At 38.5% G+C, this 12,343-nt stretch overlaps 1 long non-coding RNA gene across 3 annotated transcripts; it reads left to right on the top strand.

Annotated features, from left to right (window-relative positions):
- Positions 1 to 7,317: 7,317 nt before the first annotated feature.
- Positions 7,318 to 11,876, top strand: LOC145955474 (uncharacterized). Of its 3 annotated transcripts, none has more exons than XR_014432092.1 (4): positions 7,318 to 7,903; positions 8,062 to 8,187; positions 9,470 to 10,599; positions 10,767 to 11,874. It is a non-coding gene; the product is annotated as an uncharacterized LOC145955474 (long non-coding RNA). The 3 variants fall into 3 exon arrangements; XR_014432091.1 differs by having other exon boundaries at positions 8,018 to 8,187; positions 10,767 to 11,873; XR_014432093.1 differs by having other exon boundaries at positions 7,319 to 7,903; positions 8,018 to 8,187; positions 10,425 to 10,599; positions 10,767 to 11,876.
- The last annotated feature ends 467 nt before the right edge of the window (positions 11,877 to 12,343 follow it).

Genomic DNA, 12,343 nt, shown 5'->3' with positions numbered 1-12,343 from the left:
AATAAATATATTTTTAATTCATGCAAAATAAACATGTTTTATTTTTTGTTCATGTAAAATTTTTTTATTACTTTTTTTATCTCTCTAAAATTCATAATTATTGTTTTAGTCTTTATTATTATATGACTATTTTTAATTATTTATATGTTCATTAAAAAATTATGTGACCGTGACACTGTTGATTGTGTGAGATATTTTATCCTTATGTGACGCTTCTAAATTATTTTATATGCCCTTAAAATAATTATTATATATGTACATAAAATAATCATTAGGAAAAAAAAGTAATGACTTTAAATTTTAGAAAAATACAATTAAAAAAATACTTTATAAAAATTATGTAACGATCCGCCAGGTCTCACACTGTCTATAGCATCTAGATACAAGTATAAAATAAAATATCACTACTAAACAATTATATATATAAGAATACACAACTAAAAAGTCTCATAATATATATAACTGAAAGTAGAGAATAATATCCTATGTAACGACCCGACTAGTCACTACACACGGCACAACACACTAGAAACACCACACAGAAAGGAACAAGTGTATACATATAGGGTCTAGAATATATACATATACACGATCCAAGTCTGGATAGAGTTAAAGTGTACAAAATACATCAAAGGCTACACTACTGGGTAGCTAAACAACAAAAGATCTAAAGGATCAACTCCGCCTGCCCGCTACAGACTCACCATCAGCCACCAACCTATCCCTGATCTGCTCCCATACATAGTATGATCATCACAGTCCAAACATCATGGAAACAACAAAGGGTAAGCTAGTGTAAAGAAATCAACATACATATATAACAATATGATAGAAAACAGCTACAGCTATCAGCATATCCGCACAGCTTATATTACACCATAGCAATTCAGCAACATCAGCACCTCTTAGCAGCAATAACAGCACCGACTTAGTGGCTATAACAGCACCACGATAGTGGCTAATAACATCACCTACATAGCGGCTAGAACAACACCACCATAGTGGCCAAACACAGCATACAACTCAACATTTCTCGGCACAGCATAGTAAATCAGCATACAACACGGCTAGTAGTATTCAACACAGCCTACTACTCACAACTCAGCTCATCATTCTAGAGCACAGTAATATTCATCAATTATAATACAACATTTAAAATCATCAATAACAACCCAGCTCAGCACAGCATTATACATCTATTTCATCTTAGTTCAGCATAAAACAACCTTCCTCAGTAATTTCAGCAAAGTTTAACAGCTAATAGCACATCAATTCAACATTCCCATGCGCGCCCGGCGCACCCATGGTTGCGCCCGGCGTGGCACATCCAGAGGGCACCAGGGGCCAACGCGCCTAGCGCAAGACTGCTTGCGCCCGGCATGACCCCTCACGTGCCTGGCGCAATTTAGAATTGCGCCCAATGCTTGCCAGGCAGAGACTCTATGGAGTCTCACGCGCTCAGCGTGCCTAGGCCCGCGCCCAGTGCGGGGAAGGCAGAGACCTCCCTTTGGTCTCGCGCCCAGCGCAATTTGAATTGTGCTCAACGCCCTATTGGCAGAGAATCCCAAGGAGTCTCGTGCCCAGTGCGACTAGTGTCGCGCTCAGCGCAGAACCACCACCCAAAAACAAGTCACATACTGCCTGTGCGCTCGGCGCGATCCCTAACTCACCCGGCGTGGGCCAACCAGAGGCTCACCTTCTCAAGCTCGCCCGACGCACACATCTTTGCGCCTGGCGGGCTTGTAAAAAAGGAGCCCCCAGGTGGTCACGCGCCCGACACGAAGAACCGCGCTCAGCGCGAGGCTCAGCAGCAACCTATCAAGTTCAAAATTTTGCCCCAAAACCTGCAAAAACTTATAGAAAATCCACATGCAAACGGTTCAAAGTACCACATTTTCATCAAACAACCCGAAAATACCAGCTTTTACAACATGCATCCATCCATCATCAAAAACCCCAAATTTTTTCATCATAACCCCGAAACCCCGAAAACCCATTTTTCCTCAAAAACAGCCAACAATCATCAAATCATCAAACCATCAATGAGTTCTAAACTCAATTTCGTACAACCTGCATGAATCCTAGCCTCCCTTACCTTGGTGCGAAAAAATCCGAGCTCCGAGAAACTTGAACGGAGAAGAATAGTGAAAAAGAGCTTGAACGGAGCGGAAGAACAAGCTTGAGGGAAAGAAGAAGTGAAGGAGGGGAAGTCTCCGCAAGATCACCAGCTACTCAGCACCTAGCTCACCCAAGAAGGAAGAAACAAGCAACAATTAGACTGAGGAAAAATAGAGTAGTGAGGAAGAAGAAAGAAATGGGGTCTCACAACCTCCCCAACAACAAGAGTTTTCGTCCCCGAAAACAGACTTACTCAGGAAAAGAAACCGATACCGTTCCTTGCACTACTGCTCCACCTCCCAAGTAGCCTCACCAGTAGCTGCATCCCACAAAACCTTTACCAGAGTAATGGACTTGCCCCTCAACTCCTTCAGCTTATGATCAACCACAGCTATTGGCAACTTCTCAAAGGTCAGGTTCTGCTTTACTTGTACATCATCCAGCTCCATCACATGACTCGGGTCATGCACATACTTCCTCAGCTGGGATACATGAAATACATGGTGTAGGTTTGAAAGAGACGGTGGCAAATCCAACCGATAAGTAACCGAACCCACACGCTGTATGATCTGATAGGGACCCACAAACCTCGATGTCAACTTCCGAGCCTTCAGCGCTCTACCCACACCAGAAGTCGGGGTCACCTTCAGAAACACATGCTCTCCCTCGGCAAACTTCAAAGGCTTACGCCTTTTATCAGCATATGATTTCTGCCTACTTTGAGCAGTCCTCATCTTCTCCTGAATTATCTTCACCTTTTCAGTAGTCTGTAGGATCAGCTCCGGCCCCAAACCATTGTCTCACCATCCTGATACCAGCACAGAGGAATCCTACATCTCTTGCCATACAAGGCTTCAAACGGCGTCATCCCAATACTAGCATGAAAGCTATTATTGTACGTGAACTCCACTAGCGGTAGGACCTCCTCCTAGCTACCCAAGTGGTCTAACACACAAGCCCTCAGCAAATCCTCCAAGGACTGGATTGTCCTCTCTGACTGACCATCCGTCTGCGGATGATAAGCAAAACTCAGCTTCAGCTTCGTGCCTAAGGCTTGATGTAGGCTCTGCCAAAATCCGGAAGTGAACCTCGGATCCCGGTCAGAAATAATACTGGAAGGCACCCCGTGCAACCGTACTATCTCCCTCACATACATCTGCGTCAGATTCTCCAAGGACCACTCGATGTTGACAGGCAAGAAATGTGCACACTTGGTCAACCGATCAACAATCACCGAGATAACATCACTATTCCTAGCTGACCTAGGCAACCCGACGATGAAGTCCATAGTGATATTATCCCACTTCCATTCTGGAATCTCAATTTGCTACATCAACCCACTTGGCTTTTGATGCTCAACCTTCGCCTTCTGAAAAGTCAGACAGGCCGCCACATATTCAACTATCTCTCTCTTCATACCAGACCACCAGAAAGTCTTCTTGAGGTCTTGGTACATCTTAGTCATACCAGGATGTATGCTAAGTCTGCTTTTGTGGCCTTCCTCCAGTACAACTCTCTTCAGTTCAACATCTTGAGGTAGGCAAATTCTGCCCTAACCTCAAGATTCCATCTTCTCCCAGCTCAAAATCAACAGCCTTCTCGGTACCCAGCAACCCAAGAAGTTTCACCAACTCGACGTCTTGCAATTGCTTTTTTCCAACCTGCCTCAAGAACTCACTAGTTATGGTAAGCATCCCACAACTAATGTGATCCTGAGCTAACTCCACATGGAGATTCAGATCTCTGAACTCCTCAACCAGCTCCAGCTCCTTCACCATCATACTAGACATGTGGATGGATTTCCTACTCAGCGCATCTGCCACAATATTGGCCTTACCAGGATGATACATCAACTGGAAATTGTAATCCTTCAGAAACTCCATCCACCACCTCTGCCTCATGTTCAGCTCCCTCTGATCAAACAAGTACTTCAGACTCTTGTGATCACTGAAAACACTGAACCGAGCACCATACAAATAATATCTCCATATCTTCAAGGCAAACACCACCGCTGCTAACTCCAAGTCATGAGTGGGATAATTCTTCTTATGATTCTTCAGCTGCCTTGAAGCATATGCCACCACTTTCCTATTTTGCATCAGCACGCACCCCAGACCCTGGTGAGAAGCATCACAGTACACATCCAAAGGTTCACCAGAATCCGGCAACACCAGCATTGGAGAAGTAGTCAACCTCCTCTTCAGCTCATCAAAACTCCGCTCACAGGCATCTGTCCATATGAACGGCTGCTCTTTCCTCGTTAACTGGGTTAAAGGTGCCACTATCTTGGAGAATCCCTTAATGAACCTCCTATAGTAACCTGCCAAACCCACAAAACTCCTAATATCCGTGACAATTCTTGGACGCTCCCACTGCAACACCGACTCCACCTTAGCCGGATCAACAAAAATCCCCTCAGCTGAGATCACATGTCCCAAGAACTTCACCTCATCCAACCAGAACTCACATTTTGAAAACTTAGCATACAACTGCTTCGCCTTCAAAATCTCCAGCACCAACCTCAAGTGCTCACCATGCTCCTCCGGGTTTCTTGAATAAATCAAGATGTCATCAATGAACACCACAACAAACTTATCCAAGAACGGCCGGAAGATCCTATTCATGTAATCCATGAACACTACAGGGGCGTTGGTGATACCAAACGGCATCACAACATACTCATAGTGACCATACCTAGTCCTGAAGGCAGTCTTCGGTATGTCACCCTCCTTCACCCTGATCTGGTGATAGCCTGACCTCAAGTCAATTTTAGAAAACACCGATGCTCCCCTCAGTTGATCCATCAAGTCATCTATCCGGGGAAATGGATATTTGTTCTTAATGGTCAACTTGTTCAACTGCCGGTAATCAACACACAGTCGACTACCTCCATCCTTCTTCTTTACCAACAACACAGGAGCACCCCACGGCGATACACTCGGCCGCACCAACTGCTTCTCCAGCAGGTCCTCCAACTGACTCTTCAGCTCAACCAGCTCAATAGGAGCCATCCTATAGGGAGCCACCAACACTGGCCCTGCACCTGGAACCAAGTCAATGCTAAACTCCATCTCCCTCACAGGAGGCAACCCTGGCACCTCATCCAGGAACACCTCAGCAAAATCCCGCACCACATCAATTTCAACAATGACCCTTTCGGTCTCAACACTTAACGTAGCAAGCAGAAGACAACACTCTGCTCCAACTCCCAGCAATGCCTCAGCTTGGTCAGCTGAAATCAACAGCTCATCCTCTACCTGAGGAAAAATCAACCTCCTATTGGCACAATCTATAAGAATGCGATTGGCAGACAACAAATCCATCCCTAAGATTATGTCAATATCCATAAAAGCTAAACAAATCAGGTTCACCTTGTACTTCTTCTCATTCACCACAGTCGGACAACTAGCACACAGCTCAGAAGCAACTACCGAAGCAGAAGTGGGCGTTGACACTAGCAGTCTCAACCCCAAATCACACACAGGCACACCCTGTCGCAACCCGAAAATTTCTGATCTCGCGACTAATGGTTTAAACATCCTTTTAAAAGTCTCATCAATTAAGGAATGCCCGGACACCAGACTAATCCTTAATTAATGGTTTTAAAAATGAGTTCATGGAGTCGCCACCAATGTTTTACTCAAAACATTGGAAAAAGAAAAGATTTTATTTAAAAAATCCAATAATGGCCTTGATAACCAGAATTTGGTTCGGGGTCGGTTACGTGTAGGGAAGGTATTAAGCACCCCAACAACGCCCTTAATTGGTACCCTATGATGAAGTTAGCATTATAAATGATAATAATAATATAAATATTAAATCCCCTTTTATTAATAATTATTTACATGCTTGAAATTTAAATTATACAATTAATCCTAAAATGTCTACATGATTATTTTTATTATAAATAATATTTATTAAAAATAAGAAATAAAAGAAAGAGAAGAAAATTAGTTGAAATACCTCTTGAACGAGCTCTATTAATCTTCAAAGATGGAGATTTGGGTGCTTTTTGGCAACCCTTCACACTACAATGCCTCACAAAAATCTCAAGAAATACAAAGAGAGGGGGAGAGAGAAAAAGAGAGAAATTTCGTGCTCTAGGGAGTCTGAACGAAATTTTTGGAGTCCCTTAGAAATGTGCCCAAGCTGTCTATTTATAGGCTTCAAACAGGGTCCAGAACGGCCCGTTCTGAAATCGGAACTCCCGTTCTAGATCTGGCCGTTACGTGTTAATTTAGTGCATTGGAACGGGCCGTTCTGAAATCGGAACGACCCGTTCCAGAGGCGCGTTTAACACATAAATGCCATTCTGGAATGGCCCGTTCCAAATTAAGGATTTAAGCCTTTTTTGTTATTTGGAACGACCCGTTCCAATTTGGGAACGGCCCGTTCCAATTTGGGAACGGCCCGTTCCAAATGTATGTTTTAGCCTTTTTTTTAAAGAGCCTGGAACGGCCTGTCCCGATTTTGGAACGGCCCGTTCCAGTTTAGGGTTTTAGGCTCTTTTTTGTAAATTGGAACGACCCATTCCAGTTTTGGAATAGCCCGTTCCGGGCTACTAAAACCAGCTTTTTTGAGCTTTTAGCCTTCTGATGTCATGTCCTGTTATTTTCATGATTGGGAGCTCCTTTTCTCGATAATAGACGTCCATTTCTTGTATGCCCCTCGGACGAAATTGGGTGTCTACAGCTGCCCCTCTTTACTTGCCCTTTGGAATAGCTATGTGTTGCTTTTCCAAAGGAAAGTAAAGACGTAGACATTTCGTTCGGGTCTTCTCTTTGTCTCTTTGTGTGATGCTTCTACGTTGCTTCCCTTGGATAGGTGTATTTGCTCGTGTCCTCACCCTTTAGAGGAGTTGCGTACTCTATTGGTTAACAAGGCTGACAAACTGTACACCTGATCTTCAGTCTTTGAGTAAAAGCTCCATTGTTTCTCTTGTGATAGTGAGGTGAAAATTTGGATCTTCACTCTTGTTTTGACAATAGATACCTTCACATTGTTTCCTTCGGGTAGACGGTGTCCCCTATATCCTTGCCCCATGGAGCAACTGAGTGTTGGATTGTATGCTTTATTAGCTGTCAAGGATGGTGAACTGAAACATCTAGGCTTCAAGATCCATGTGAATGCCTTATCAGTTCAAATATTTTATTATCTTTTTATTTTAATTTATTGTAAAATAATTATAATATTTAATTTAGTATCATTAAAAAAATAACTATTATAAGATTTAATTTTATTATTTATTATAATACTTTTAGTCATTATATTGTTAAAAAAATATTTTTAAATAAAATATGTTTTAGAATTTTAATTAATTCATTATTATTCACTCACTTTATTAAAAAGTGATAAAATATAATTAATTTTCAATATTATATTTTATTATGATTTTAGTTATAATTTTTATTATCTTTTGATATAATATTAAATTTTTTTTATTATAAAACATAGTAAATAAAATTTAAAATCTATAGTAATTTCTTTGATAAAAATATTTAATTAATTTTAAAATAAAATAAATTTAATATTAAAATATTTATTATAATTTGAGTTATAATGTTTTATAATTTTTTTTTACTTTCGGGCTCATAAACTCAGAGCAACCCAGGGCTAAGGGTTTTAAAACGCCACTCCCTCCTAATATTTCCCTTTCCTTATATTCGCGCCGCTAGGGTTTCAGCCATTGTCACTCATTTTCAACTCCAAACATTTCGGTCTGCTCCTGTAGATCCATGGCGGGATTCTGAGAACTTGGAATTCGGTGGCTGAGAAAGAAAAAGGGGTTCGACTCCAAACATTTTGCTCTGCTTTTTCTCCCAACATTTTTGCTCTGCTTTGAATTTTGATGTTGCTTTACTTAACTAAAGAAAGAAATTCTTGTTTATGCTACATTCAGGCGGGTTGCTAAAGAAATTCTTAGTTCCAAATTATTTGTTTTAGGGCATAGAAAAGAAGACTGCCAAGTTACGAGGAAGTGAGAAGGCTGTAGTTGCACGACATGAGGCTGGTCATGCTGTGGTAGGTACTGCAGTTGCAAAGCTGCTTCCTGGACAGCCACGTGTTGAGGTAAACCATTGAAGATTCTCTATTACTGGAAACTAAAATATGTCACTGCCTTTACAGATATGCAGATTGAGCTTGTATTACGCATATTTGCCTATTTTAATTTTTGGAATTTGCTTGCTATGCTTTTGGGATTCTTAGTACATTAGCATGTGACTAGAAATTGTTTTGCTTACCTTTAGGTGGTTGGGGATGAGAGAGATGAGGTGGATGGGTTAATTTTCATATTCATGTTTGCATTGGTTATGTTTGGAAATTATATCTGTTTTGGTGAATAAAAACAAGGTGGAAATCTTAAATAGGAGGCTTCTGGAAGCAAAGTATTATACCACACTCCATTAAGTTTAGGTGGTTCATTTTGCTTATCGATCATCATATTATTGGTAAATGAATATCTTCACTTGTAGTTGTAGAAGTTACTCTTTAAAATTTGGTGCTTACTTGTGTATTAAGTTGTATTTATTCCATTTCACAGTAAGTGTTGTGTTGTGTAAGAAGGAAAAATAAGTTTCATTTTAGTTTATTTTAATGCAATATATATTACCTTACCTTCTAATAATATTTTTTAGAAAGCTATTGTGTTTCATTGTTTATTTAAAAAATGATTAATAAGGTTACTTAACTGAAGAAAGAAATTCTTGGTAATCTTTACTTAACTGGTTAAGCTCGTAGCTGAAAGATTGTTGTGCTACTCACAAGCTTAGTTGTGAGAAAAGAGCACACTGACTGGAGGGTAACGGAAACACTTTAGACATTTTCCCCTTAAACTTGGGCTTTCTTGATCCCAGTACAACTGGCATCAATGGCTTTATCATATACATACTTCATATTTGATTTGGTCTTTATATCATTCGTTTTGTTACTGCACTTTTTTTTATCTTGGACTTGCTTTATGCTTTGCAATTGTCTACTTGTTTTGATTTAATTGTTGTGAAGGTGTCAATGTGTACTTGATCTGCTTGTGCTGTTCATATGTATCTTTTCAGTAAATTTGTAATTTGTAACTTTACATGAGTCAGAATAAGTCAGAATGATAGGAAAAGAGAAAAATTGAGGTGATGATTGAGTATTTGCTTGTCATACTTTTCAATTTTAATATTTTTCACTTTTTTATACTGTATTTATCGTTGTTTCTTATGGATTGGATGCGTGCATAAACTAGTTAACAAGAAATAATTGGATGCTTTAACAGTAGATTCTGATCCAATTGTAGGGTAGTTTTTATTTGGTACAAATGGTCCACTTTACCTTTTTAACGTTTTAGATTTGTCTTCTTTTCATGAAGTTAACCTGATATCATTTGTTGGCGAAATACTATTAGCTAGGAGGAGTCTGCAAAAAGTTGTACAGGTTAGCAAATAGAAAACAGAATTCAAACAAATGAGATATGATTTAGGTGTTCAATCACCGAATTGCTTTATTCAACTTTCGTACTCTTCTTTTCATTAAGGTTATGCTTGTGGTTGTAGGTGGAATGGAAAATAAAGATGGAACGGAAAGACAAAAAAATATTAAAATAGAATGTTTTGGTTTTACTAATTGTTGCCTGGTGAAATCACTTTCATATCTCACTTTCAGCCTGTAAGAGTGGCCAACATTTTATATTGGGATGTGAATCATTTAAGCTTTTCCTCTCTTTCCTTCTTTTTTGTATCATTAAGTTTGAAGTATTTAAAATTTTCACGCCTCGATTTTCCATGTAGTCAAAAAAGCATAACCAAAAATTTCTAGTTTTGGGTTGTGTTTTGATTCCTAATTAGCTTTTATATTAAACGCTTTTGAGAAGAGAAGACCATACTTTTATGTGTTCTATATTCAAATTTCCCTTCTCTCTCTTTTTGGGTCCTGGGGTGGGTAGGGATTTTGAGGCTTATAATTTATCTAATAATAGATAGATTGTCGGGTCCATAAATGAGCTATGATCATAGAAAATATCTTCATATTCAACTTCAGCAAGGAATTAATTATTTACAAACTCTAGCCATCATCATAAGATTAAGAGAGTAAATCAGGGGATCTAATGTTAATCTTGCATCTGATGCCTGTTTTAATATGTTCCAGCTTGTGATTGAAGAAAATCTGATAATCTAATTGGAAAAATAAAAGGATTATTCAAGCAGTTAAACATGCACTAAAAACTTAGTCTTCCTTTATCAAATGCTTTAGATTCAATGATGTTTAAGTTTCTGCTATGTAATTAATATGGCTCAACATAATTCATTCCTATTCCTAACAAACAGGAACAAAATTAACATTGTGGAAGCCGGTGCATTAGAGCCGATAGTTAGTTTCCTCACATCACAAAATCCAAATCTGCAGGAGTATGCAACTGCATCATTGCTCACTCTATCAGCCTCTCCAACCAACAAACCAATCATCAGTGATTGTTTACTAATTAGACTTATTCTGACTCATGTAAACATTTAAGTAAAAATTTTCTGGTTGGTGGTACATTTGTTTTGTAGCTATGTTTCTCTTTTTCCATCTTGGATAGTTGGATTTTTTTTTGTATCTTTGTTTCTTTGCTTTACTTTACCTTTACTGTGTACTCTTTCTAAATTATACTTTGGGCAACTTTTCAGGCACAAAAGGGATGTGAATTGATCAGCTTCTTAGAAGCTCAAGTAGGTTTAAGAAGGCACAAAAGGGATGTGTATATTTGAAGACTTATTTTGGATGTTTTATATTAATTCTGGTTTAGAATACTTTATTTGATTTTTACTATTAGTTATCAGTTAAATTTCATTTCTTTTTTGGATTCTTTTTATTAGTTGTGATTTTGTAGATTGTATTATATATTATATATTTTAATTACTTTTATTGTGATATTAGGACTATATATGCATTATCAATTTTAGTGTTATTGTTTGATTGTTAAACAGGTTCAAAATGAAAATTAAAATAAAATAAAATATATAGTATTTCTGTTATAAAATTAACGATCATGTCTAAAAATAAAGTAAGCTTAGCGACCAATATTTTGTCTCTAAAAATAAAAATATACTTAGCGACCACTTTAGCGACTGTAAAAAAGTTAGTTATTTTTTTTTTCAAAAATAAAAATATATTTAGCGACTGATTTAGCGACCGAAATTAAAATTATTTTTTAAAATAATAAAATTTAGCGACCAAACTTTAAATTATATAAAAAAGAAACAACACTTAGCGACTACTTTAGCGACCGAAATTAAAATTAAATTTTTATTAAAAAATATTTTTAGCGACCACTTTAGCGACCAAAATTAAAATCAATTTAAAAAAAAAAAACATTTTTAGCGACCGATTTTAGCGACCGAAATGAAAAATGATTTTTTAAAAAAAATGTTAACGACCGACTTAGCGACGGAAAGGAAAATCATTTTAAAAAAAATAAAAAATAAATTATACATTTAGCGACCGATTTAGCGACGTATAATTCAGTCACTAAATTGGTCCCCATATGGTATGGCGACCATAATCATAGTGACCACTTAGCGACCGAAAATTCAGTCGCTAATTAGCGACCAACCGTATTTCCGTCGCTAAAAAACTTTGCGACCAGGGTTTTTGCAACCACTTCAAATCGGTCGCTAATTCGGTCGCTAAATTAAATAGCGACCGATTTAAGCATTTTAGCGACCGATTTTGTTGGTCGCTAAAATCCTTTTTTTTTGTAGTGTATGTCCAAATCTTCTCCTTTACTTCAGCAGTGTAGATGCCCCCACACCATTTCTTTCGGGTAGATGGTGTTTACCTATATCCTTGTCCCTAAGAGCAACTGAGTGTTGGTTTATATGCTCCGTCGGGTGATAAGAATGGTAAACCGAAACATCTAAGCTTCTGGTCTTGATGTAGATGCTTCCTACTGCTTCTGCTTGTCTCATGGTAGTGTGTTTCTTTATTTGTGGCTTGTTAAAGATGGGAGTATATTCTGAGCTTAGCCTCTCCAAGCTTGACTGATATTTAGGGCTTCAGCCGGCCCACTGCTAGTTTTAGGGTCTAGCAACCCTTACCGATCTTGTACTAGTTTTGGGGATCTAGCAACCGTTACCGATCTTGTACTAGTTTTAGGGATCTAGCAACCCTTACTGATCTTGTACTAGTTTTGGGGATCTAGTAACCCTTACTGATCTTGTACTAGTTTTGGGGATCTAGCAACCCTTACCGATCTTGTACTAGT

The sequence above is a fragment of the Cajanus cajan genome, chromosome 3 (assembly GCF_000230855.2).
Source record: "Cajanus cajan strain Asha chromosome 3, NIPB_CcT2T_4, whole genome shotgun sequence".
NCBI classification, from domain to species: domain Eukaryota; kingdom Viridiplantae; phylum Streptophyta; class Magnoliopsida; order Fabales; family Fabaceae; genus Cajanus; species Cajanus cajan.
This window is presented reverse-complemented; position numbering and strand designations above follow the sequence as displayed.